General features: G+C 51.2%; 1 long non-coding RNA gene across 1 annotated transcript; it reads left to right on the forward strand.

Moving 5' to 3' along the window:
• Nucleotides 1-26,512, forward strand: LOC128075615 (uncharacterized). Its single transcript, XR_008203921.1, has 4 exons — nt 1-2,059; nt 2,154-2,275; nt 22,283-22,409; nt 26,302-26,512. It is a non-coding gene; the product is annotated as an uncharacterized LOC128075615 (long non-coding RNA).
• The last annotated feature ends 16 nt before the right edge of the window (nt 26,513-26,528 follow it).

The raw sequence follows: 26,528 nt of genomic DNA on the forward strand, positions 1-26,528 counted from the left end.
GAGAGGAGGGAGGTTACCCCATCCTGAAAAAGGCACATCATGCTGTTGTGTGTGAACAGAGCTGCTCTGACTTGCTGGTGGACACAGTCACTGTCACAAGCTCCTTAGTGGCTGTTTCTTTTTTAGAGCTTCCTGAGCAACGGGGATGATGAAAAATGTTCTTTATGGTCTTTGGGTTACGAGCACCTAAGGAGGCTCTGGTATCTCAGTTGTTAGACCTCTTTTGCATTCTCAGTAATTGAGTCTGAAATCTTAGGGCTGCTAACATGCCCGTGCCAGCACTGAGCTGCCCCAGTGGGATTGCTGTGCAGATGGAAGCCTTCTCTCCTTGTACAGCAAACCATGCTCAGGTCTGCTGGCTACTTGTCCTACTCCCTTCCTGCTACAGGGTGTTCTGCTGTACTGAGAGCAGGCTGCTCCTCAGGCAGGTGTCTGAGTGGTTGTATTTGAGCTGGGAAAGAGCAGAAGCTGTCCTGGGACCTTTAACATCTGGAAATAACTGGAGATATGGGGAGGCTGCTTCAAATTCCCATCAACCTATCAGAAGAAAACTGCTGAATTGGTGCCCTTTCTTTTATGGAAACCATGAACGTGTTTTGTCCTTACAGATGTTTAGGAAGTCAATGCTCTTGTGATCCCATGTTGCTTTCCTTGCTGAGCTTTTATCTCACCTTTGTCTTATGTAAGGAGTATAGCTGAATTCTGATTTCCCATTAATGGAACTCTTGTGCTCTTGCCCTCCTCCTCACTTTGATCGTGATATCTTTGAATATTTGTTTCTAAAGTGTCTGAGTGGAATCAGGAGTGGATGGAAGAGAAGATATCCGAACCAGAAAGTTAAGCACAGGTCTTTCTCAACAGCTTATCTGCCTGTTCACAACATGCATCTGTCAGTTCTCACACAGTTCTAGGTGGGATTTCCATGTAGGAGATCTGCTGAAGGTCTGAGTGTTTCACCTGCTGCCTATGCTGGCTCCAAGCTATTGCAAGGAGAGGCTGGGGGGCATGGGAGTACCGTCAGATAGCACTGGTGAGTGATACCTGGTGGTGGCTGTGCAGCCAGACACCCAGCATCAGAGCTGCCATGCTCATCAGGCTGTGCGTGCCCAACCTGGGCTCTTCATGTTTCCAAACAGCCCAGAGGTGTGCACAACCACCTTTGTTGTAAGGGTTTTTGATAGCAGATGATGTGCTGAGAAGCAGGCTGGCCCTTTTCCCAGAGCTGGAAGTGGCTGAAGCTGGGGTGTGGTGGGCAGCAGGGCAGGAGGAAGGCGATTCTGTTCTTTAGAGACTCAGAAATATAACCAAGCCTGGGGCTGAACAGGGTGTGCGCTTTCCTACCCAGATCTCTAATCAGAAACAAATCCTGCAATTGCATCAGCTGGAAACTCTGAAGCTTCCTGCTGTCCACTGAAGGGTAAAAGAAGGCTCAGTTCCTGGCCCTGCTCTGCTGACACTCTCTTGGTTTTCCTCTCCTCCTTAGCCACCGGAGGGCAGGCAGGATTCCTGTAATTACCAACTACTGCGGAAGAAAAGCACCGGAATAATTAAAAAGCAATTAATGTTTGCACTGCTGGATCTGCTGTGGCATTGCTCTTTCCAGTTGCATGCTCTGCCTCTGGTCCCCTCGCCACCTACTTCACTTTGTAGATTTTCCTTTATCAGTTGCTTTTCATTTTCATTCGAGCTAGCTGTGAGAGCTGCAGTTCAACTTCAGATTAAGTTACTGCTGAGACGTGCTTTGCTTGGGGGGATTATGGAGTTGGCTGTGATGTGTTGGCTGCCAGGTAAGGCAAGAGAAGGCAAAGCCTTTTAGCAGGCTGCGATCAGACAGAAGCCTCTGTGTCCCAGGGCTGGAAATACTGCTGCGGGGTCAAACACTCCTAGGCTCAGCACTACACTGGTGTAACCATTACAGCTTCATTATGGAACTGGTCGATCCTTGGTGAACTGGAGCTTCTGGATCAGCACTGTAGAGCTGTCAACACTGGTGAAAATTCAAGCAGCAAGTGGAGAAGAGCAAAGACTGTTGCCAGTGGTGCATTTCAGTCTGATGCAGGTCCCGAGTGTAGCAGAGAGAAAAATTGGAGCTCTGAGATACCAGCTTTTTCAATTGCTTGGGTGAGCTCAATTTCTGTAATTACTTCCTCCAGGAAGCTCCCTGGCTGTGGCTGTTGGGCATGTTGAGGAGATGCATCACTGAAGGATTAAAATACAACTGCTGTGAGCTGGGAAGCAAAGCAGGCCAGGACTAGAAGCTGCCATGGAAGGAGAGGTAGGACATTAATGGATGCTGTACATGCAATGGGAGTGGTTAGAATGCACAGCCTCTGTACTGAGTTTGAATAACTGATGCTGAATGGCCGTTTCTTTCAGTATGTTAAAAATACTCCAGTTTCTCCATAAAGTCAAGAAATGCAGCTGCAGTTGCCTAGCACAGATGTGGATGACTGTCCTCACTCAGAGCCCTGGTAGGAGCTGTAGTGCTGGCACCGAGCTGATATTTTAAGGACCCCCTAAGAGAAAATGGCATTTTGTACTTAGTTGGGTAGCTGAGCCCAGCTGGGAGTTCAGTCAGTGGTTTAGGGCAACCTGCTCCTTCCAGCAGCTGAGCGCAAGCTACCCTCAGGCAGCTGCGTTGCTCTTTCGAGGCAAAAGGCCCAGCCCATGAAGTTGTGTGTGACTGAGACAATGCTTTGAGCTGCAGAGTTTCACAAAATGTGCTGTCGGAGTTGAGAGCCTCCCCTGTTCCAGCACAGAAGGACCTTTGTGCTTGGCTTGAGAGAAAGTTTCCAGTATCCCCATCTCTGGTGGCTGTTGGGTCACAGTGCTGTCGGACTGTATCCCTTACCCACGTGCTCCCTTCTTTCTGTGTCTCAGTGAAGCAGAGCACTCTGAAAAACCACCCCAGCTTGGAGGGATTCACTGTGCGATACCTTTGTTCCTACTACTCCTAGAGCAGAGGGAATTGGGATCTTCTGTCTGTCCAAACTGGTCACAGTGGGGCAGGAGCATAGAGGGGAAGGTATGCAGCAGCCAGAGCAAGCAGCATTTGTGTGCAGAGGAGAGGGTTGCTGTAGCAGCTGAGAACTACGCATCCACCTTTGAATGCGCCAGAGCTGCAAAAGATCATTCTGCCAGACCTGTCTCTTACCCCGAACTTCCTGCACTTTGCCCTGCTCTTGACTGGACCCACTGCTCTATCTTATGGCTGCAGTATCCCCTGCCATCACACCACAGCACTGGAATTGTGCTGTGGCTGCAGTGTAACAGGCACATATGGTAGCACGGTGATGCTGCCATGTCCATCCCACGCCCTCCAGGACTTTCCTCCTTGCTCTCATTTCTCTTGGTTACTCCAGGAGAATTTCAGCTGGGTTTGAGGTTGCTGGAAGGGCTGCTGTTCTCTGAGCTGTGGTCATCCCACCCCTCCTGCTCCCTGTGTCACAGGCCATGCCTTGCTTGCTGTGTGTTTCCAGCTCTGGGACATGCACACAGCATAAGTGCTGCACAGCTTAACAGGGTCCAAGGAGATCTCTGAAGGCATCTGTGTGGTTGAGATAGTGCTATCTGCTGGGAGGGAGGGAAGGAAGGAGTGGCAGGCCTGCCTGACCTCTGGAGCATGAAGAGACTAAAACCTCACGCTTGACTCTCTCATCTGATCTATCAGATCTCCCTCCACCTTTCTGCAACCTGAAGAAAAAAGAATCGATAATTATAGCAGCGTGGTGCTGGAAGATGCTTGGAAAACAAGTGATTGTACTAATGGAGAGCAGTAAGAGGGTAGCGTGGTACTCACAGCCCTCGAGGATGCTATAAATTGGGTCCTGCGTGATGCTGAGCCACTGCCACACCATATGGCAGCCGGTGTGGGCTGTAAGTCTAAGCCCTCGGTGGTGCCTACTGCCACCCAAAATGGCTCAGAGCCATCTGCTGTGACTACCCCTCCTCCCACCCCCTGCAGCAGCCATGGCCCGAGCATGTATTTCCTGCAGAGCCATCCCATCTTTCTCTTAGGGTGCAGAAGAATTTGGAAAGCTCTAAAACCAAATGTTTCATGTAAACCTTTGTGTCAGCAGCATGTTAATGTGCTGGGAATGTTAGGGATGCTTCCTGCTCCCTTAATTTGTTTGTTCTCTTCTGAAAGGCGTCAAGGGTGTTGGAAAAGCAGCAGTCTGGAGAGCCTGTGGCCAGGCCGAAATTCCTCAAACAACAGACAGTTGAATGTTTGTTTAAAATTCTCTTCCACCTAATCTCCACAGATGCTACCAAGATAACAACATTTTTGCAGGGTTACTCAGCAACGAAAAAAATATTTGGGTCAAGTTGAGCTGTTTACATTCATCTCGGTTTATCCATCTTGTAGGGAATGAAACAAGTTTCTTCAGATTTTCCCCATCCTTTTATTTTTATCTCAGTGCTTTGTATAAAAAAAGTCTTCCATGTGAATCATGGATATTATGATTCCAGTCATGATGGAGGCCTTGTGACATCTCCTTGCTGGGGTGGTACATGAGGATGAGTAAGCTGGTTTGGTGCAGTGAAGCCCAGCTCGTCATCTCTCTCCTGCACTTCCCCAACCTTCTGGTGCTGAGCAGAATGGCCCCAGTTTGTGAACTGCTGATGGTAACAGACATAAGTGGAAGCTCTGTCTTTTAATGAGATGCCCGGCAGCCCTGGGTTTCACACGTGGTTCCCAGCCTGTGTATGAAGAGGCTCTCCAGAGAACAAACCTGTTCTTTTCACACACATTATGTTTTCATGAGCTGCTTTACCTTTGGATTCTAAGTGAAGGTGCAAATAACAAAATGACTTTCAAAAGTCAGGTTCAGCATTTGGTGTGATCATGAAGCCCTGGAAAGTCTCTGAAAGGTTTCTCGTACTGCTCTTGTGGAAAGTTCAGATTGCTATCATGTCTGTGGGGACATTTCAGGACATTAATAAGTCCTGAAAAGGTACTGGTTGACTGAGGATTGTCCTACAGCTTTAGAGGAGCACCCCACACCCATTGCACTGCATTGGGCTTTGATTTGTGATCCGTGCAGTGGGGATCCTGTTGGCCAAGGTGAATCAAAATGGCGGGCGGTGGCAAGCTGCACTGGATGGGCTGTGGCAGGAGGAGGCCGTGCTGTCTGCAACTGCTGTCAAATGAAAACAAAGAGGAAAGCCTTGATGGAAACAGACTGGAGATGCTGCCGTATCAATTCCAAGGGCTGGCTGAGTAACCAGGGGCCTCCTCCGTTGCTGAAGCCAGTGGCTGTTACCTTAGGACCCAGGGACCTGACCATGGGGGTGGCACCCGGTGCTGCTGCGGGGCTTTGGGCACAGCAGGGATGGCTGCTCTGAGCAGCAGGGCTGCTGGGGAAGACAAGAAGTGCGTTGCAGGCACACGGATGGAAAGTAGGTCAGCAGTGAGGAGCAGGTCTCTGTGGGCATTAGCATGCTGGCGTGTGGCTGGCAAACTCAGGGAATGAAGAAAGCTGTTTTTATCCTCTCCTTTTGCATGCTTACTGTGGAGGGAAGGAGAGTCTTCAGAGAGAGCAGGCCAGATTCTTCTCCACAGCAAATCTTTGTAACTCTGTTGATTTAGTTTGGCACCTCACTGATTCATACTAGTGGAGAAAGTGGGCTGGAGTGTTTTGTGTGCTTGTAAATAATTGAAGACCATGTGAATACAATGGTGCTAAGGAGGATGGGAATAAAGCAGAGACGCCACAAAAATGTAGGATTTTTGCCATGAAGCTTTTATTTGGAAACACATTGATATCTTGGCTGCAAGGTGCCGTGGTTGACTGTGAGGTTTTTCATTGTAATTATAAGGACTGGAGCTGCAGAGCTGTTGAAACCACAAAAAATGGTGAGCACGTCTGATGGGAAGAGGGAGGCTGTGCCAGATGTTCTCCCTCCCTGCTGCCAGGCTGGGTTTGATAAACACGAGTCCTTGCTCTGGCAAGGTGCTGGGTTGCCAAACTGGAGATTAAAGCCCTCATTACCCAGGGCAAGGTGGTGACAGCACCAGCGTCCCTCGTGCTGAGGTCCCAGTTAGTGCCACGCTGCTTGGTGAATGCTGGCACGTGCCTTGTGGTGAGGGCACGCGGTGCAACTGCAGCCTCCTGCCTCCTGCCAAAAGCCTCCTCGTGAGAGATGGCTGATGGCAGCAGGGCTGGTGGGAACTGGCATCCTGGCTGGGCACAGGTCATCAGTTCTTAACATCCCTGCGGAGACGCTCACACGTGAGAAGTGGGGCTGGGAGTTCCAGGAAGATGCAGGCTTTGTTAGAGCCTGTTGGTTGTTTTATTGCCCATCACGGTGAGAAATAAATGTGCCTAATTTCTTGTCCACCTCCCGAGATGCTGAGTGGGATGGAGATGGGGATGGAGGCAGCTGTGCAGCCGCAGGAGCTGCTGCCTCTTTGTGTGCAGAGCTGGCATTGCTGGCTGTGGCAGCAGCTGCCATGTTGTGTTGAGCTCCAGTTTGGCGGCACAGTGAATTGCTGTGCTTAGCCTCTTGGGGAGGCCTTGTATTCACTCTTCTCTTCTTTATTGCTGTCTTAAGTGTAGAAATAAAAGTCAAAGAAATGCCCATTTTGCTCTGAGTGTGGGACAATGTAGCTGGCTGCAGGTGCCTTCCATTTCTCAGGCTGTGGGCACAACTTAATGCTGTAAGTCATTTCTATCGAGAACTTGGGCTTTTACTGCTGTAGCATTCGTTAGCTGCTTGCTACACTGCAGATCCCTTCCTGTTGTAAGACTCTTTGTGTGCTCCAGATCCCTGCTCTGGTTTGGGAGCAGCCTGCACAGGACAGAGCATGGAGAGGTGAGGTGAAGGTGTGATGAATGGTGCATTAAGCTTGAAATCCCAGGGAAGGATGCCTGAGTACTGCAGAGGGAGGTGGAAGGAGGAGGAAGGATGGGCCAGAGCATCCTAAAGTCTTAACTGTGGGATGGTAGGGTTCTGTGTTTTGGGGGACAGCGCTGCCACTTATGAATTCATTCTGTAACAAAAGAGTCATGTGGAGAATGCCACATAAAACAGCAGTGCTGTCCCAGTGGGCAAGCAGGAGAAATGCACAATTTGGGGAACCTGGGGGGGGGCTGCAGGTCCCTCCCAGAGCAGCAGCTCTGATCTGGAGCCCATCAGAATGCCTGCCTTAGGAAGAAAAGGAGAACCTGTGGAGAAATGTCAAACAGCAATCGTTAGAGAACACGGTGCTGGCAAGATGTCAGCCCTCACCCCCCAGACTCATTCCAAAACATATATTGAAGGTTACCCAGACACCCTTAATACTTCTAGTTGTGTGACCTTGAGAATGACCTCTGGAGCACACAGCTTACAGGTAATCTCAGCTGCTAGCCATGAGTGGTGCCCCTGAGAGGGACTGAGAGATGTCCCTTATTCCTCACCTTGGTTTCACCTGATCCCACCTGCTCCCACTCGAAATTCAGCCGGCACCAGCTTTGGTTTGCAGACTTACTGCCCCTGTGAAAGGGGGAGGTGATCTGCTGAGGCATCCGCACAGCACTAAAATGTATTTCATAAACATCCACCGGGGAAACTACGTTTCAAAACAAGCCAGCCCTGTGGGGGTGCTCTGGAAAGGACATCTAAAGCAAATGCTGAGCTCCCTGAAAGGTTATTTGTTGTTGTGCTGTGGACTGGGGTATAAAGCTGCCCGTCTCAGGTGGCTGTGTCTCATGGGAAAGGAAGCAGTTAGTCCATGGGCCAAAGGGTTGTCATCTGATTTAAATACATGAAAATGGTATTGGGTAACTAAATCGTGCCCGCACCATTCCTCTCACTGCCCAAGACCTGACTCCTTTCTAGGGAGCAGAACAAAGCAGCAGAGGGCTTTTTATGCTTGCAACATAGGCATTGGGACTTTTCCTATAGGGAGCAAGGAAAGCAGCTGAAAAATGCCAAAATCACAAAGCAATCACAACTTCCACGCCCTTTGTCACATGTTTTTATTTGCCTCAAACATCCCTGAGGCTCAGGCTGGTCTGGGAGCAATCCCGTGGCAGGCTGGGCTCATCCTGCTGCTCACAGCTGGGACAGGGACGGCAGGCTGGGGCTGCGGTGCGTGGCTGCCTATCTCAGCCTGCTGGCCGTGCCTGCCTTCAGCTGAAGGAGGCCCCAAATGCTCAAGTGGTGACTTTTTCATGCCTGCATGTTTCAGGGGCACTTGTAAGAGTGCTGTTTAAAGAAGAGAGCTCTCTAATCTATTATTCATCCAGGAAAAATCATTTCAGAGTAAAATAAAATATTTTCCTTCTCCACCTCATTCTTAATATACTCTCTTCTCCTTTTCTCTCTTCCCAACCTTCTTTCCACCCTGCAGGGCTCCAGGGAACAGTATGTATGAAATTATTTTGTAGAATCCAATAAAAATTTTAATCAGGTCAACATCATTACAGGGGAGGAAAGTGATGGAGCTTTCCTGATGCGGGGGAAAAAGGTGAAGGAAAAAGCTAAGTAAGCACATCGTTGTAGAAAAGAGACAGAGCTCCACGCCTGGGTACCACACAGTCCCTCCCCATCCCATCTCCAAGCAGCACTGTTGCTTTCAGACACGCAGGGCTGTTCACTGCTGGCAACATGCACACGTGCCTCGTGCACAGCCACAGCCCGTGGCACATACACCAGAGCAAGGATGGAGGTGCACCTTTGGAGATGCAGGTGAAGCTCTGACACCTTTAGGAGAACACCCTCCTCTGCTCGTACTTTTTTCTTCTGCTCTGTCAAAACCTTCCTCTAACCCTGAAGGTTTCTCTGTTACAGAGCCCTGGGGCCGTATGTTCAGATACAGTCACCTCACGGTGATGGTAAAGCAGAGGGACCAGCAGTTATGTGGCTGCTCTACTCTTTAATCCTTGTCTGTTTGATTACCATGGAGGGGAATAAAGAGCCCTGGCAACACATGGTCACCCTCTGAGGATTTGCATAGCATATTACGGTTTGCTAAGATCTCATTCCTGTCCTGACATTTGCAGGAGCTGGTGAGGCTCCTCTCCATTTTCCCTCTTCCAGAATAAATGTCAACATCCAAACCTGCAGGAGGAGTGAGGGGAGGGCCAGGACAGGTAGCTGCCTCTCATCGACCTCGGCTCATTACCTCTATCAGGAGTGTGGAGAGGGGCCAACCGATAGAAGTGATGGATGTCTGTGCAGGCCAGAGCCCTGAGGGAGGTGAGCGGACATGCCGGGCCTTAAAAGTGATTTACTGCTGACTCCAAGGGATCCGCAGAAGCCTCCAGGAGCAAGGCAGTTGGTGCCTGGAATAACGTGTTGTCACCCTGTTTGTAGAGAGGTGGCGGGGGTGGGGGTGGCTGCCTTCACCCCCTTCCCACCAAGGTCAGGACAGTGATGGGGAGAGCAGCACCAGCTTGGAGATGAGCACTGTGCTCTGAGGAGCCACTCCATACAATGGGAAAAGGAACTCCTGAGACCTGTACAGCCGCAGGTGGAGATGCTTCTGTGTGCACTTCCTGAGGGTTTGCTGCATCCCTCTGGGAGCAGAGACCCATGGAATAGCTGTGGTTCCTCGTGCTTTTCTGATCGGACTGGGTCACAGTGTTGTCCCAGACACGGTGCCCTGTTGGAGCCGGTGCTCTGGGCATGGTGGTGATCCTGAGGCTCACGTGGGATAGGCTGGACCGTGTGCTGCAGCCTCCCCTCCCTGCTGCCACACAGGCTAAAATAGGAGTCAAAATGTTCCCTGCTCCTGGAAAGAAAAACAAACTCCCAAGCTGGTGCCAAGCACAGCAACCATTTTGGCACGAGTGCCATCCTGCAGGGGTGCAGAATGGTGGTCTGTGCCAATGGGGCACCCATCATCCACAGCCCCACGTGGTGCTATGCCCCATAGCAGTGGGTGCTGTCTGAGGGGGCACTGCCCATGGCAGCCCCTCTTCTCCTGCCATGTCCCTGCTGCCCCCAGGCTGTCAGCGAACACATCCTGAGGCTCCGGCGTTGTTCTCTGTTAATTAATGGGAGGGACTGAAAAATGCCCATTTTAGGGGTTTTATATTTTGGGACCCAGACTGAAAAGCTCTTCACGGTCAGTGACAAGCAGATTCTGGGAAACAGATGAACAGTGCTGCTAGGAATTCATCTCATTGCTGCCTGTGTTTAAAATCTAAAGTTAGAATGAGAAGAGAGGAAAAAATGAAGTTTTGTAGGCTGAATTCCAGTGGAGTGCCACGAGATGGTCTGCAAAGCTCTCCCTGTATGGCTGCAGAGCTCAGGGCACTGAAGCGGGCACGGAGGGCTCTGCTGATGCAGGAGTGGCTTGCAGCAAACCCTGGGGTCCTGCTGGGAAGCTGCCAGCCCTCTCGGGGGGATCAGCACCGCCTGGAGCCCAGCACCAAATGACACAAGCACCCAGGGCCAACCTGAAGTCGGGGTCCTTGGGGGACATGTGGGCCCTACAGGGTAGATGTCAGCCCTGCCTGGCTGTGTCTGCTGGATCTCAGCCTCATGCTGCTGCCTGCAGGCTGGGCCTGGCCGTGTCTGGCAGAACGTGCCTGAGCTCCCCGTGATAGATGGCGGGGGGAACCGACCGCCCGAACGGGGAATAAATCTGACGGGTTGGGTGATATAACACAGCACTTGACCTTTGCCCTGGTGGTTTATTTTGTAATCAGTGCCCGGCCATTGATTTATGGGATAATCAATCTCTCCCTTTCTCCCTTCCTCTGGCCTCAGCTCTCCCTGCGCTGCGGTCCCTACTTCTGAGTGATTGCTCCGGGTTACAAATGGCACCAGGGATGCCTGCCTGCTCTGCCCCTTCCCTCCATCACAACCAGGAGGGGCCATTGCCTCCTGTGCCCGACAGACCTCTGTCAAGGAGCTCTCCTCCCTCTCGTGCAGGCAGGCAGCTCTCCTCCTCGCCAATCCTGCCTGCCTCTTGGCTCCCAGCACTTCGGTTTATAAGTCCTGCAGCAAATTGCCCTGGATGAAAGGCTTTCATGCCTCGTGATGGATTTCCCTCCCATAAATTGAGGCTGTGAGCATGTCGCTCTCAGGGCTGCTCCGCGGTGGGAAGCTGCAGCTGTGCTGGGGCACAGCTCATGCACAGGGACACAGACGTGGTCGGTTCCGGGGGTCCTTCCCAGGGAGGGTGCTTCAGATCCCTTTCTTCCTTGTGAGAAGTCTTTCCTTATATCTATTCCAAACTTGCCCTTCTCTTAAGGCCGTTCCTTCTTGTAATACATCATCCTCGGTCAGCCTTAAAGGTTGGCGAACCCTCAGGGAAAGAAGGAAAGAGTTATAATGTCTGAGGGACTAAAGGTTTGATTTGGATGCAACCACATTTATTCAGCAGCAAATTACATCTTCAATCAAACTAATGCAAATCAGGCTCCCACTCCAGTCTATTTGTTTGGACTTAGTGAGTGCTGGGGGATTCATTATTTCTTGCTCTTCCTTCCACCCTGCACAGTTTCTGTACACATGCATGGAGTTGCACACCAGCTGTAACAACCCTTTCCCCAAGGTGTTGTGCTATAGGGAATCGGTGTGGGATGGTGTCTGGGTGTGGGCAGCCCCTTCCCTCAAGAAAGCAATAGGAAAGCAGCAATGGCTGCTTTCCCATGCGAGGGAAAGAAGAGATACCTGAAAGTTGCAATTAGGGCTTGGTGTAATTGAGTTTTTCAATGGGGTGTATGAAGTAGAACAGCTAAAAAATATCTCTGGGAGTCTGACAGTGATCCCTTTCCCCTCACACACACCCTGAGGAAGAAACAAACCGTGAACATCTATTTCATTTGGTTGGGGTCAATTCATTTTGCTTCTTGTTTGTGCATGCCTGCTCACTTCCTGAGTGAAAAGAAGGGGGAAAAAAAACACAGGTCAGAAATACTCATTTTCACTTTTTTTTTTTTTTTTTCTCCTCCCTGAAATTAATCTGACTTTGACCTGCGTGTCTCTGAGTTGATATGAAACCTGCACTGGGAGGGGAGGGGGGTTGGAAGTCTCTTGTATGAGCAATTTCTCTCACCTTAGTCCTGCTCTGCCCTGGACATCTGGCTGCCTGTCTGTGCTGGAGCTGCTGGGAAGCCCTGGGGGCCCTTCTGCACATCCCAGCCCTGCAGCGTGCGGGTAGCATGCAGCCCAAACACACAGCAACAGCCTGATGTTCAGGGACAGAAGCTTCTTCCTTTGTCCTCATCCTCAGATTCAGGTATAGCCGTCATGGTACCTGTGAGGAGATCCTGCCTGCGGGGTTTTGCATCATGCTGGTTCTGTTCCAATGGGGCAAAGCTCCGGGGAGGTGAGTGAGTTCACGCTGGGTCCTCGTGCTGCCTTTTGCACAGAGCCCTCCTCCTGCATGGCTCACATGTGGGCTCAATTTCGCATGCTGCCAAGTTCAATAGGGCTCCACCAGTAAAGCTCACGAGACCTTTGCAAGGTCTGGACTTTAGGCTGTGAGCTCTTTGAGGCTGGAGGGGCCATGTGTGTTGTGTGCAGTTCTTGCAATCTTCTGCTCCCCATGCTTACCACATTCAATCTGGATTCACTGCTCTGGGCTGAAAGCAGCTCAAAGCACCTCCTGAAAATGGCAGATGACATTTCAGTGCTGAGATCAGTGGGCAGTGAGAGAAGTGAGGGGATGGTGTGAGAAGTCCGCTCTCGTAGAAACTTGCTCTGAGCCTGAAAAAAAAACCTGCAAAAGCCTTGGAGATTTGGTGCCCAGGTCTGGGTTTGTTGGTTGCTTTTACTCCCGAATTAGGTCAAAAAGCTGTCTTTTGTATGGATTCAGTACTGTGCACCGTCTTATTTGGTAGGAGCACATAGTACACGGTATCAGCTGCTTACCCCGCTCCCTGGACCCATTCCTCTTTGAATCATAGCATCTTGAAGGTTGAAAAAGCCCTCTAAGATCATCTAGTGCAACCCGTCCCACCATGCCCACTGCCCACGTCCCTCAGTGCCACATCTCCACGGTTCTTCAGCACCTCCAGGGATGGTGATTCCAGCACCTCTCTGGGCAGACGTGCCACTGCATCACCTCTCTGTCTGAAAAGTTTCCTAATATCCCACCTGAAACTCCCCATCACCGCTTGAGGCCACTGCCTCTCATCCTAGGCTTTGCTCACCTCAGGCTCAAATTTATCCCTGTCTCACACAGCTGTTTCCCTTCACTTACAAATCTGCTGCCCCATAAACATTTGGGCTCCATCACATGCGAATGCTGCCGTCCCTGTGTGCCAGGTTGCTAAGGGACTGCTCAGACTCCTCTGGAGTGTCATCGTCTCACGGCTCAGTTCCTGTAACATCCTTTTCTTTGGCTTTGACAAATGCAATCTTCTCCCACTTCTGCTTGTTCAGAGCTCTGCTGCGAGGCTCATTTTCCTTGCCTGTCATTTCTCCCGTGTCACCCGTGCTTTCCTCGCTGCTGCTGGTTCCTGCTGGCAAACAGCAGTTACCTGTCTCACTCTCAGGCCCTTCACAGCTTCCCCTCCTGTTAACCTCGCCATCCCTCCGCGCGCGGTTCCTCGCTGTCAGTCACCCACTGGAGCATGCAGCTCTGCTTCTGCCCCAGGGCTTCACGCTAGGGGAGGAGCTCCTAGAAACGCCCTGTGAGAAGTTCTGTCCTCCTTCACACCTTGCTAGCAGTGTCCGTCCTGTTCACACCCTGCCCTCCTCCTTCGCTGCTGACACCTGTCCTGTTGGTGATGATGGCTCAAACGCAGCTGTGTGAACCGCCTGTCTGCCAGGCATCCCTGCTTCCTCCTCCTGCTCCTTCCCAGCTTCTGCTAAGCCTGGAGTTCTTCATAGAATCATAGAATGGCCTGGGTTGAAAAGGACCACGATGCTCATCTATTTTCAACCCCCTGCTGTGTGCAGGTCACCAACCAGCAGACCAGGCTGCCCAGAGCCACATCCAGCCTGGCCTTGAATGCCTGCAGGGATGGGACATCCACAGCCTCCTTGGGTTGTGTCTGGTTGTGGTAGGGCTTTCTAGCAGCAGTTGCCTAATGCTGGTGATGCCTGCCAGCTCTAGGCATGTGTGGCCATCCCACAGTCCTGTTTCATGGGAGCAGGTGTGAATTGGAGCTGAATTTGGCACTCCGTGTGTGGATGTGTCTGGGTACCAGAAAGCATCCTTCTCACACAGCTGTGCACAGGCTTTGTACAACATGATGCCAGTGAGCACCTCTGCCCTTGGACGTGCACTCCAGCATACCTGGAGCTGAGGGTGAAGGCAGCCTTTCCACCTGGGCCTGTTCTGCTCGGGCAGCCCTGAGCACTGCTGGGGTCTGAGGGACACACCAGGACATCTCTTGCCATTGCAGTCCTGCTGTGCCACCTGGGCTAAGCTGGAGAACGGCCAGGGCCCTGGGGCCCTGGGGAAGCACGTGGACCCTGGACCCTACTGCAGGTGCAGGAGGGAGATAAAAACGCATCAGTGCCTTCATCTGCCCTTATGGATTTTTCCACCATATTTTATCAGCATTCATTTTTATTTATGTGAGGTTAAAGTCAGTCCAATTTGGAAATCAGCTTGTCTGAGGAGCTCCCCTCAGATCTTATTAGCCTCATGCAGTATTTCTATTCATTTTTGCTAATTCACCAGGCTGGCTGCGGTGGCGGCTCCAGGAAATGGTAACCCTCTCTCTGCCAGCCCGTGGTGGGTGTGAGCTTGCTGGGAGCTGCAGGACCTGCTGGGCAGCATGGAGCTGGAGCTTTCCCACTGCTGCCAGCAGCACGGGGCACTCACTGGCTGCCCTGTGTTCCCAGCTCTGCCTGCAGGCACTGAGGGCATTGGTACTGCTGTGCTGGAAGTCAGGGCATAGAACAGTTTAGAGGCAATGGGGCTATCCTTGTAATTAGAGAAAATCCTGGAAGAAGAAAAAAGAAAAATCCATAGAGGGCTTTTAAACGATAGATAGGATGCCTGAATCAGGAAGTCCTTCAGTCACAGAGTGCAGAGCTCTCAGCACACGCTTGCCCTGCCCTGCCATGCGGCTCAGGCTCTTGCTGCTGGCCTTGCCACTAAGGATGCTGCAGGGTGGGCCTTGGTGGGAGCCAGCTCCCCTTCTGCAGGCATCTCGTGGCCCACGATGACCAAAGGAGCTGATTGCAGAGGGAAAACAAGTGTATGTGCAGGCTGGGTGTCAGCCTGGTGCCTCTGTGCATCAATGTGACCTGCAGCAGCACGGCCGGCCGTCTGCCCTCATCATCGGGTGTTATGGAAGTGTTTGGTGCCGGGTGACTGTAATTAAAAGAAGGAAAACACAGACAATGAAATGATTTCTAAAATGGCAATGCGCTGGATGCAGTGAAGCAAGGAATGTATTAAATATTTATTGCCACTGGTCTGCTGGGGGGAAAAAAATTGGAATTATTTAGAAGGGGAAAAACATTTTAATTATTTAATTTGAGAGAAAACCTCCCCCACAGCTCTCCTTAGAGCTGAGCCCCAGACACATGGCAGCACAAGGCAAGGTTGGATAACATCTTCATGGGACTACAGCCTAGAGATGGGAACGGGGGCTGGGAGCCCTGGTGTGCCCAGCCCCTGCACGGTTGTTCTAGCAGGCCCACGTGGGGTCTGCTGTGCATGGCTAGGTCTGAACACCAGCATCTTGCAGCACACACACCCTGCAGGCATCAGCCTTCCCCTGAGAGCCTCTGTGCTCTGCAGAAGAGGTGCTGGGGCAGACATCTTGCTGGCACGTCCCTGGAGATGGAGCTGAGGACCTCCAGGACGCACATCAGAGATTAAGACGGACGAGGCGTGAGGTCTGGCAGCAGCTGATTGTTTGCCACGAGAGGAGATGCTGCGATTTTTTCCCTTGTGTCTCCAGATTGACAGTCTCTCATTATTAGCCCCCTGGAAACAGACGCTTTGACTGAAAGAGCCATCCCAGCCTTCGCTGTAACAATCAAAGCGGCTCAAGAATAAACATGGCTTGGCAAAAATAAACACAAATTGCAATGCTTGCTGTGAACAGCAATATCCAAGGGAGCCAACATCAAATGAAGGATTATCCCTGTTTGCAAGGAAGCTCTTCTAGCAAGAGATTGAATAAGGACCATCTGCAGCCCAGAGCAAAGGGGCTGCGAGAAGAACCTGCTCATGCCATCAGGAGCTCTCCTCTTTGAAGCCCACATGTAGGCACTGTCTGGTTTGCTTTATGTGCACTGCTGCCTGCTTCAGCCCCTCAGCTCTTTACGGCTCCCTGCAGCTTGCAGGCAGAAAACCTAAGGAGGGGCACGAGGAGGGCTTGGTGTGGAGAGAGCCTTCCCTGAGGCTGGGGTGGCTGGAGGAAGGCAGCATCAGCCCAGTGCTGCGGGAAGGCTGAGGGCACAGCCCTAAGGCAGCTCTTAGCCAGCAGCTGTCCCTGCACCCGTGGGAGTGAGCAGGAGCAAGCCCTCCTCTTGAACCCTCACAGGGAGCCCGCGCAGCATAAATCAGGTTTGGAGGCACAGAGGTTCCATAAACAAGCTTATTTTCTGAAGCCAGCTCCCATTATGTTATCTGTCACTTTATTGGGGTTTCTGAGCCATTTATTTTTATGTATATACATCGGAGCTGGTGAGCCGGCGTTGGCCTGAGCGTATAAAGCTGACAAGACACGGTAGCGGCGTGCGAAACCTGTCAGCGGAGCAGCAGCCTGTGAAATGAACACAAGAGCCGGCTGCGAGGCTTTTATTTATGGGATCTGGTGCTGGGGGTGCTGGCAGCCCTGCGACCCGGAACAGGCATGGGCACAGGCTGCTGGAAGCACCCCTCCTTCCTAAGGAGCACCTGAAGGTCCGGAGATCACTTTTGGCCAAGAGAATCCTTCTGGAAGGGCTCATCTTCCTGCGGTGGGTGCAGCACTTTGCTTCCCAGTGTGGACCTTCTTGGTAGATGCTCCCTTCCTTCTTTAGTTCTGTTTGTGTTTACGGTATAAGAATTTGTTCTGACATGGGAAAATCAGCGTTTCCCTATCTGAAAACTGCAGGGCTTTCAAATGGTTTGGAAACATTTTTTTTTTTCCCCAGTTATTTTACCCCTGAAACAACATTTTGCCAAACTCGATAGTCTTTACAAAAGCCTAAATGAATAATAGTTTCTGTCATACTCCAGGAGAAAAGTGTTTTGATCAGCATTTTTTCCTCCTAGTTGCAGCAAACATTTAGGATGCTAGATAGTTTGATGGGTCATTGAAAACCCTAATGAACATTGTTACCAGAGTGATGGAACAAACACAGACCCTATTTTTACCCTGTTTTGCTCTCTGTTTTCACACCCTGTGGATGTTGCGGTCCTGGTCTGGTCCTTCAGTAGGAGCAGTGTACCTCTGGTGCTTTGGAAAGGCAGCAGGTGGCCACGCTACATGCAGAGGTTGGTGCTCCCTGAATGCTGATGGCAAATTCTGGTCTAATTTTTGGTTGGTCTCGATGGCCCCTATGAGTCCCTTCTAACTCAGGGTATTCCATGCCTCTATGAAGTGTTGAGCCCATACAAATGCATCTGGGTGCTCTGTATGCATCCTCTCCCTTTCATTCACACCCTGGCCAAACTTGGCCCGTGGCACTTTCATGGTAGACAGCAGCGTGGCTGTGTGCCACCCAGCTCAGGCTGTGTTTCAACAACCAGAGATGAATGTTATGCCTTGTACTTGGCAGTGGAAGGGGTCAGCAGAAAGCACCGTGCTGCGTGCCAGCTCCTCTGCTGTGAGGAAAGCGGGGCCACACAGGGCTGCTCCTGCACAGGGATGTCTCTGATGCACAAACCTCTGCATGGAGTGGCACCAGAGCTGCTTTCCCTTAGCACCACAACGCTGTCACAGCACCCTTTCTGCTGAGGCTGCTGCCAAAGGGCTGTTCTGCCCATGTCCAAAGTCACGCAGCCTTGTGCCTTTTGGTTAGACTAGGGAAGAGCACAGGAGATGGAGAGCAAGCTGGAAGCAGCTATTCTGGGCTGTGTGTGTGTAGGGGGATGTTCTGTTTGACAGGAATAATAACACGCAGTTGAATCTAGACTCCCACCCTGCCTTCGTGCTTCCTGAGCGGCAGCAATGTGTCATCTTCCCAGAGCCATTCAGGAAAATACACCTGGAGCAGCTGTGTGTCTTGGCAAGCTGGAGGCTGTGGATGAGATGGTGGCATTTGTCCTCACAGCAGCAAGCCCTGACCGTCTACAGGAAGTGTTCCAATGCTGCTTGAAAGTGAGTGACATTGTTTTAATCCTCATCTTTCTTTCTGCTGGATGAGGAGCACATTTCCTTCCCAGACTGTCTCTCTCCTCAGCACACCCCATGTACACCCGCTGCAGGAAGGGCCTCATCTCCTCCTCTCCCTGGGGAGTGAGCTGGCAGCTCTGCCTGGTTATCTGCTGTCCTCAGCCAGGATCATCCCTCTGCAGCTCTGTCTCTCACCTGCCTGGGCACTGCTAAATCTTCCCTGAAAGGAACAGCAATTTGTCAAGGAAAACAGGAAGGTCTGAGCCTCACGCGCCCCAAGGCCACTTAGCAGGGCTCTGGCTGTCTCTGGACACCTGCTTTGTGCGGTGGAGTGACAAGCAAGGCTGCAAAGCTTTTCTGGAAAGAGCTTCCTTCATCCTGCTCAGTGTTGGTGCCACTGCTGTGAGCCCTTCTGGGGGAGCACTAAATGTGTTTTGCCCCCAAAGTCCTGGAGAGGTGTCATGTGCCCCACGTGGAGTGATGTCTGCTCCGTGTGCTGTCACCGCCTTCCTTTGTACTTCTCTGCACCAAGCCACTTATTGACTGGGAGTGTAATTGTGCTGCATCATGGCTAATTGGTTTGCTCTGTCGCTCTCCATTTGCTTTCTTGCTGCACTCTCCCCCCTCCCCGTTCCCCTGCTCGAATGCACTGAGCTGTGAGCGTGACTGGGGCACAAGGCCACCATCCTGATTGCTGGAGAAAAAAAGGCACCCACCTTCCTTCTTTCTTCTCCTAAATTCAAATGACAGGAAACAGAGGAAAACAATTTTGCGAACCCTTGGCGAAGGGCCAGCTCTGATAAAGAGCCGTAATTAATCTCCCCAGCTTCATTAGAATATCATTACAATTAACTCAGCAATCTTCTGTTGATCAAAGCCATTGTTCCCCTACAGAGCAGAGGAAGGCAGCGTGCGTTTGTGAGCCTGGATCGTGCAGGAGCTGAAGGCACCCAGAGCCGAAGCTCTCCTGCAGGCTGACCCAAAGCAGCCAGCCTTTGGGTCCAGCCTATTCAGCAATGGGTTTTTTCCTTTGTGTGTGCTGATGCAGCTCTTTGCCTGCCCGCTTCCCACTCTGGGCTGGAGATACAGCGACTGCTGCAGTAATACAGCCAACAGAAGCACAGTGGGTAAAGGAACCGGGGAAACATTGGTGGAAGCCACATTGTGAAGAAAGGAGAGTTGTCAAAATGAAGCTTACTGAGCTCTACGGTTAAATAGCCCGAGATGTGTGCTATAGAAAAGCAAGGAAAATGAGCATGGTTAAACTACCCCTTTCCTCCTTCTCAGACTGTTCTCTTAATATCGGGTATTTATCTGTAATTTAAGCCTGTGATTAGTTTTATCAAAAAGATAGTTCTGAAGCAGAGATCTTCAAAATGATTAGGTGTGTGTTTGAAGAAAAGAAAGCCGTGCTTGTGCTGCAGGATAAAGCTGTATCTGCTTGCTTCCTGGAGCATCCATCTGTGAGGGCCTCGTGCCAGGAGGAATCTCCTGGTTGTGCACAGATCTACACCCCCTCTGTTCTTTCAGAACAGCCATCTGTCCCCTTCGAAGGCACCAGTGCCAGATCCTCCTAGGTGCAGGTCACCAGGCAGGGCAGTTTGTTCATCTGAGGTGACCTCACGTGTCTCTTCTTCCTCACCACACTTCTGCTCCTTAGGAGATGCTTTGGTGGCTATTGCTCAGGTTCTGACAGCATGGGCTCTCTGACAGCTCTGGGTGCATGGACCTGGAGACACGCTGCTCTCCAGCTCTCCCTGCAGCACCAAGAAGGAGAACGGCCCCACTGCTGGACAGGGTGTGGGGCCGAGCTGCTTGCAAAGCCCTCCATGGGGCTCTGGTGCAGCCATGCAGGGGTGAATCTGAGAAACGGGGCTGGGTGGCTGATACAAAGCAAACACTGTGCAGACGTTGAGGGTGGCACGCACTGCTACTGCTGCTGCTGCAGGCCAGGGGCGTAAGTAGATTAAAAAATGCAATCAAATGACTTCAAGGAAGAAAGGTTTGTTAAGGACTAATCAGAAAATGCTGCAGAGACAGCGTGGCTCAGAAACTCTCTCACCTCCGTTTGCCTGAGGCTGGTAGGATGGTGCAGGAGGGCTATTAGAATTATGCAGTACTTGCCTCAGCCTTCCCTCTGCTGGGGCCATGCCCGGATGACTCAGTGTGGCCCTTCCAGGATGCAGACCTTCCCCAGCCTGAAACCCAGATGCAAGGAAGGGTGGAGTTCTTCGTCTTCCCCAAGCTTATGTCCTTGGATAAAGTAAGGGAACCTCCTGTGGGTGCTGGGCACACGATCTCTCACCACTTTGGGCGAGCAAGAAGAAGCTGAGCCTGGATGTGGAGTTGTTAGTGCCAGACTGGGAAAAACCCCATGAGGGCAGGGGTTACAGTGTCATGGTCAGTGTCCCTGAGGGCCTTTGCTGTCTGTGCCCGTGCTGAGAACATGTTCTTCCACACTTTGTCTGACAGTGCTCTCAGCAAAGCAATGACAGCAGGAGTGGGCTGAGGGGAGGAGGGTGCTCTGCTTCCATGTTGGGCTCAGCAAAATACCAGTGCTGAGTCCAAGAGATGTGCTGCATGCCAGGCCAGGCTCGGAGGGAGCAGGAGCCAGGGAGGCTTTTCTACAAGGCTCCTCCACAAATGGCTGGGGACATGAGGCACTGTCACAGGGCTGAGTGAAACGCAGGGCTGAGTGTCAGGTTGTTATTAAATACCATTAATAAGTGACAAAACTTCAGGCGCAGACAACGGCTGGAGGAGGATTGTTGCTGCAGCAGGGAGATGGGGCACAGGGAATGTCAGAGGCTCTGCTCTGTGCTCCCTCTCCTGCAGGAAAAAAATGGGATGGAATGGGATGGGATGGGGTGAGTGGGGTGGGGTGTGATGGCATGGGATGGGAGGTGGTGGGATGGGATGGGATGGGATGGGATGGGATGGGATGGGATGGGATGGGATGGGATGGGATGGGATGGCATGGGAGGTGGTGGGGTGGGATGGGATGGGATGGCATGGGATGGGATGGGATGCTATGGGATGGGATGCTATGGGATGCTATAGGATGGGATGCTATGGGATGCTATAGGATGCTATAGGGTGGGGTGGGATTAGGGTGGGATGGGGTGAGATGGGATGAGTGCACTAGTGCTGCATAGGGAAACAACTTCTGTAATATCCTGGAAGCAAGTGGATAAGAAATGTTGCAAACAACTGTTTTTCTTCCAAAATATTTACTGTGCTCAGTGCTTGCTTTCCCCTGCTGCTCCCCCAGGGAAAACCTGAGCTGGAGGACCACTGAATGGCAGCGCTCAAACCAGCAATGCCCACATCTGCATGGGGCTGCCTGCCTGCTTCAGTGCCTGGGAGCAGCAGAGCACATGCACCTGTGGGAGGGATGAGCTGGAGATCGAGACACCTTCAGTGATTATGGCTGTGCTGGGAGCTGAGGGACAGCAAGCGGGCTGATCAGCTGCTTGAGGCAATTGCAGGGCATCATCAGCGCAGAGAGACTTCCTGGCAGTTATTTAAGGCGAGATGCCCTAGTTTTGTGCTATCGTTGGAGTCCCTAATTATTTCTCAGCCTTTGTAGTGAGCTAATTGGTTTTGCAGCTCTCAGGGCTGGGGAGCACTGATAGGCTCAGGAAGCACGAGCTGGAGGGACAAGGAGGGGAGGGGGAACTGCTGGGGGACATCGGCATGGCTGGGTGTGGGGAGAGGTGGTGAAGCAGCATAGGGTTATTGGGGAGATGGTGAGGTGGGAGGGCAGGGAGAAGGGAGGTGTCTTGTCTGATCTGAGCTGCTGCTTTTGAACGTCATTGGAACGTGTGGCCACCACACGCAGTGTGTGACAGCTCCAAAGTGCCCAGGTGGCATTGGATTTATTAGGGCATTATCCTGCTAGTGCTGCAAATGGTGTCATCTGTCTTCTAAACTTTGCACTTTATTTCAGGGAGAGAATTTAGAATATCCAGGCGATATGCTGAAGCTTTAGCATATGAAAAAGCCCTGCTGGGAAGTGTAGTTTTATTGATTTTGTTATTAAAGTGCCACTGGAATAAATTAGCTCATTTGACCGAAATGTCTCATTACCTGGATTGTAACAGGCACATGATGAAGTCTGAGGAGCTGCTTGCTGATGGGACCCGCTGCCACCATCCTGCACCCTGCTCTGGGCACACAGAGACCCCCAGCACTGCCCGAGTCCACCAGGAAACAGCCCGGAAACCTCAGGTGCAGTGGGGGGGAACGCTGTACTTTGTTGAGGTTCACACTGCTCCTCTGATCCTTGGCTCAGCTGAGTGCATTGTTTTAAAGGGAAAGAGGGAAAATCCCCTTCACGGGGCAATATTTCTTTAGTAGCTCAGTAATGAAGGTGGATTGGGAAATGAACCGTTCCCCATTACAGTGGGACCTAACTGCACAGCCCATGCTTTCCAGTTAAAATTTGATTGCCTTGAATCCTGAAGATTATGGAAAATAAGAAAAAGGCCCAGTAAAATTTATGGCTTTTAATCATAAAGCAGTAGAATTGCAGTAAATCTATCGTAAGCAAGCAGATAGGGACCCAGAAAATAGAGAATGAAGCCATAGGCCTGGTGCTGGGGTCTGGAGGAGCAGGGCTTCAGGGTGGAGCAGCGCTGCAGCCCCCACCTCCTCCAAGGTGCTCACCCACATGTGCAGGGCCCTTCTGTGCCATCCTGCAGAGTCGGGTGCCACGGGCTACAGGCATGGCAGAGAGCTGGGCAGGGCTAGGGGGCATGTAGATAGTGAGGAGAGGTGAGGTGGGAGCAGGGGATGGGGCGGATGGGGGAGACCTTCATTCCCATTTTTAAGAAAGGGAGACCTGAATAACTACAGACTGGGAGGATCATGGAGAAGATCCTCCTGAAAGAGATGTTAAGGCACGTGAGGGACGAGGAGGTGATCTGAGGCATCTAGTGTGGCTTAACCAAGGGCAGATTGTGCCTGACCCATCTTTCTATGATGGAATGATGGCATTGGTGTACAAAAACTGAACATGATCCAGCAGTGTGCTGGGTCTGGAAGGCCCAGGGCATCCTGGGCTGCATCAACAGATCAGTGGCAGTGGGCAGGGAGGGGACTGTCCCCCTCTATTCTGTCCTTGTGAGGCCCCATCTGGAGTACTGCGTCCAGGCCTGGGGCCCCCAGTACAAGAAGGACATGGAGCATCCTCTCCATGCACAGGGTGCAGGATGGGACCCACTGAGAGAAGCAGAGGGGGAGGAGTGTGATGAGAGGAGATCATGGAGAGCAAGGAGAGCATGGATAGAGGAATGGCAGCAGGGAGAGAGGTGCACAGAATGATAAGGAGGAAAAGGGGAAAAAGTCAACGATTGACTGAAGGAGAGAGAAGAGAGGAAGGCAGTTAGTGGGAACAGAGCAAAAAAATGGGGTAGTGATAAAGCCTGATAGAAATGGGAAGGCCACGAGGAGCTGGGCAGCTCCTCCATGCCCTAAGCACACCTCTTCCTGTTTTTTTTACATTGTTTTATAAAGCTTTGTATTTATCCTTATAAAAAAAAAAATAAAGTGAAAAGCATCTATCTGTGCTGCACAGCCCATGGTTACCTGATGAGCAGTGCTGGCAGTCAGCCCCTGCTCTCAACTGGTTAAACTGCAATAGAAACACACTGTAAATTTCAGCAAAGGAGAGAGAGAAAGAGTTTATTCTATTTTTTTTTTTTTTCCTCCACATCTTTATGGCCATGAAAATTGCTGATCTGAGATGCTGGCCCTTCTAAAATGCTTTTCTCCTGCTCCATCCATCTGCTTTAATCACCCGGCGACTGAGAAAAAGAAATGATCCAGCTCACAGAGCATCAAAGATAAAAAAGTGTATGGTGCCCTGACAGGGGGGCAGCTAATGAGGATGGGGGTGGCTCTCCTGGGGACACCCCCAGCTGTGTGCTCAGGCTGTTTGGGTGCCTGGGAAGGGGCAGAGGGCTGCAGGACCTTGTACAGAGCAGAAGTCATAGTCTCTCTTCTTTCCTAAAGCTCTCTTTTAAGACCTGATTCCTTCCCTTTGATTGCTAGGATACTGCTGTGCGCTGCAAATACCTTGCTGGACTTGCTTGTTAGCATTATTATTATTATTATTATTTTTTAAATCTCTGTGTGTTGAATTAGCTCTTTTAATTATGGCATTAAAAGGGATAACGAGTCAATTAAAAAGCTCTTTCAAACCGGCAGTGTTAATAGCTGCCCAGGAACATGGAAACCCCTCCACCCTCCTGGTGTCTGTTGAACTGCCAATTGAGTTGTCACCATCATCCTGGCACAGCTTGGGCAGAGGTATGTGCACACCCTTGTGGGGCAGAGCACGGTCCACAGTGGTGCTGGGCACAGCTCCTCATCTCCAGGGAGCACGACTGCATCCATCCATTGGCCACTGCAGCACATGGAGCTGCGGGCACTTCTGGTTTGTTACCTTGGGTTCACTCCTGGATCACTGCAAATGGCGTCTAAGCACTGGTGGGAGGGAGAGCCTGCAAAAAGCCATTGTGTTTTGACTCTCTCAAAAAGCAAAACACAAAGCAAACGGCTTTAAAAATAGTTGGGTTTCAAAACTGAAAAGGGAGGATGGGTTAGAGATGATGAGAAGCTAAAACATGAAGCTCCTGAAGCCTGCTGTGGAGAAAGAAATGCAAAATGTTTTGTTTCAAGGTGAATGGAAAGCTGAAACCAGCAAAAAAAAATCCCTCTTCCCATGAGCACAGATGTTTCAGGTTGTTTTTCCTAGATTAGCACATCGCTGGAAGAAAAGAAAATCCATTCTTTTCTTTGTCGGCACTCCAGGTTCCTTTTGCTTATTTTTTATCATGTTGTAGTGACTTTGATCCCCGAAGACTCCTTAAGTGCTTTACAAGCCAAGCATGCAAATCTGGGCTCATCCCCTGAGGTGCCACTGACACTATAGAAGAATCATAGAATCATTACGGTTGGAAAAGACCTCCAAGATCCCCCCGTCCCACTCCAACCCACCCCACCATGCCCAATGACCACATCCCTCAGTGCCACATCTCCACGGTTCTGGAGCACCTCCAGGGTGACCCCACCACCTCAGCCTGTTTCGGTACATCACCAACTCTTTCTGAGAAGAAATTCTGCCTGACACACCATGGTGATAGGCGACCCACAGCAGCATCAGGGCAGTCTGCCCCACCTCCATGCTGCCCCAGGCCTGTTCCCCCCTGGCTCAGGCAGCGTGTCCGTGTCCATGTTTATTTATATATGTGTGTAATTTCATATTTCCAGACGAGCCTGGAAGCCAAATTCCCTCGGACGTGCCTGAGGGTGCTTGCAAGTCTGACTGCCAGCTGTCATGCGCCCAAATCCTCTGTGAGAGTCACTGCAGGAAGGAAACCTCAGTGGACCCATCACTGCTTGTGCTGCTGGGTGCTGCAAGGCCGGGTTGCAGCAGGGCACTGCCTGCCTGTGCTATAGCACTGCAGCATCCCTGCCTGTGGGGAACAATGTCCATTGGAGAGGAGAGACAACTGTGCTGCTGGCAACGGCGGGCAGACAATCCTCTCCCACGGACCCCCAGGCATCCCCATCTGCACTGGGGCTTTCAGTCTTTGCACGCAGAGGGCAGGCAGACAGCCCTGCTGTGTGCTCCTTACGCACATCACAGACTCGGCCCTGCTCCCCTGGGCTCTGAGGGCTGCGCTCACCACTCTGATGGGCATTTGGGAATTGGCTGTAAAAATACAACCGGTCCTCGGCAAAGAAGCTGAATTCCTCCGGGTGCGCTGCGCAGGGCCTAGGGCACCAGGAAAGTGTCTTTTCTGGGCAGCGTGAGCCCTCGATGTCAGCAGGAGAGTCACTGCCTGGGGCTGTTCTGTGCAAGATGGCTGGAAAGTGCGTCCTGGAAAGTGCCTCCGAGACCACAGCTCCAGAGGGGAGAAACCGAGCAGTCGCCAGAGATACAGAAGTCAAGATTTTGCATTCCAACTATCTATAGGAAATAGGGTTTTTTATTATTTCAAGTTTTCATAAAAATTCATAATTATTGAAATCAAAGTTACAGAAGAAAGTTTGTAACTTTTTATTGATTTTATTTCTTTTTTTTTTCTTTTTTTTTTCTTTTTTTTTTTTTTAGTTTATTTTCCCCCCCCCTTGTTGTTTTTCCCTCTCAGAATTATATCTGACACCAGAGTCCATCAGACAAAGTCCTTACAAACACAGGAGTCCTGAAGACATCGGCTGAATGTTTTCCTGGTATAAAGAAGAAGAGGAGGAGAAAGAGGTGGTGACGGTGCGGGTGCAGAGAGTTTGGACTGGGACGGAGGGCGTGGTGGAAGGAGAGAGGTCGGTATGTTTGTACCA

Source organism: Tympanuchus pallidicinctus, unplaced genomic scaffold (assembly GCF_026119805.1).
Source record: "Tympanuchus pallidicinctus isolate F22 unplaced genomic scaffold, pur_lepc_1.0 scaffold12, whole genome shotgun sequence".
In the NCBI taxonomy this organism is placed as follows: Eukaryota; Metazoa; Chordata; class Aves; order Galliformes; family Phasianidae; genus Tympanuchus; species Tympanuchus pallidicinctus.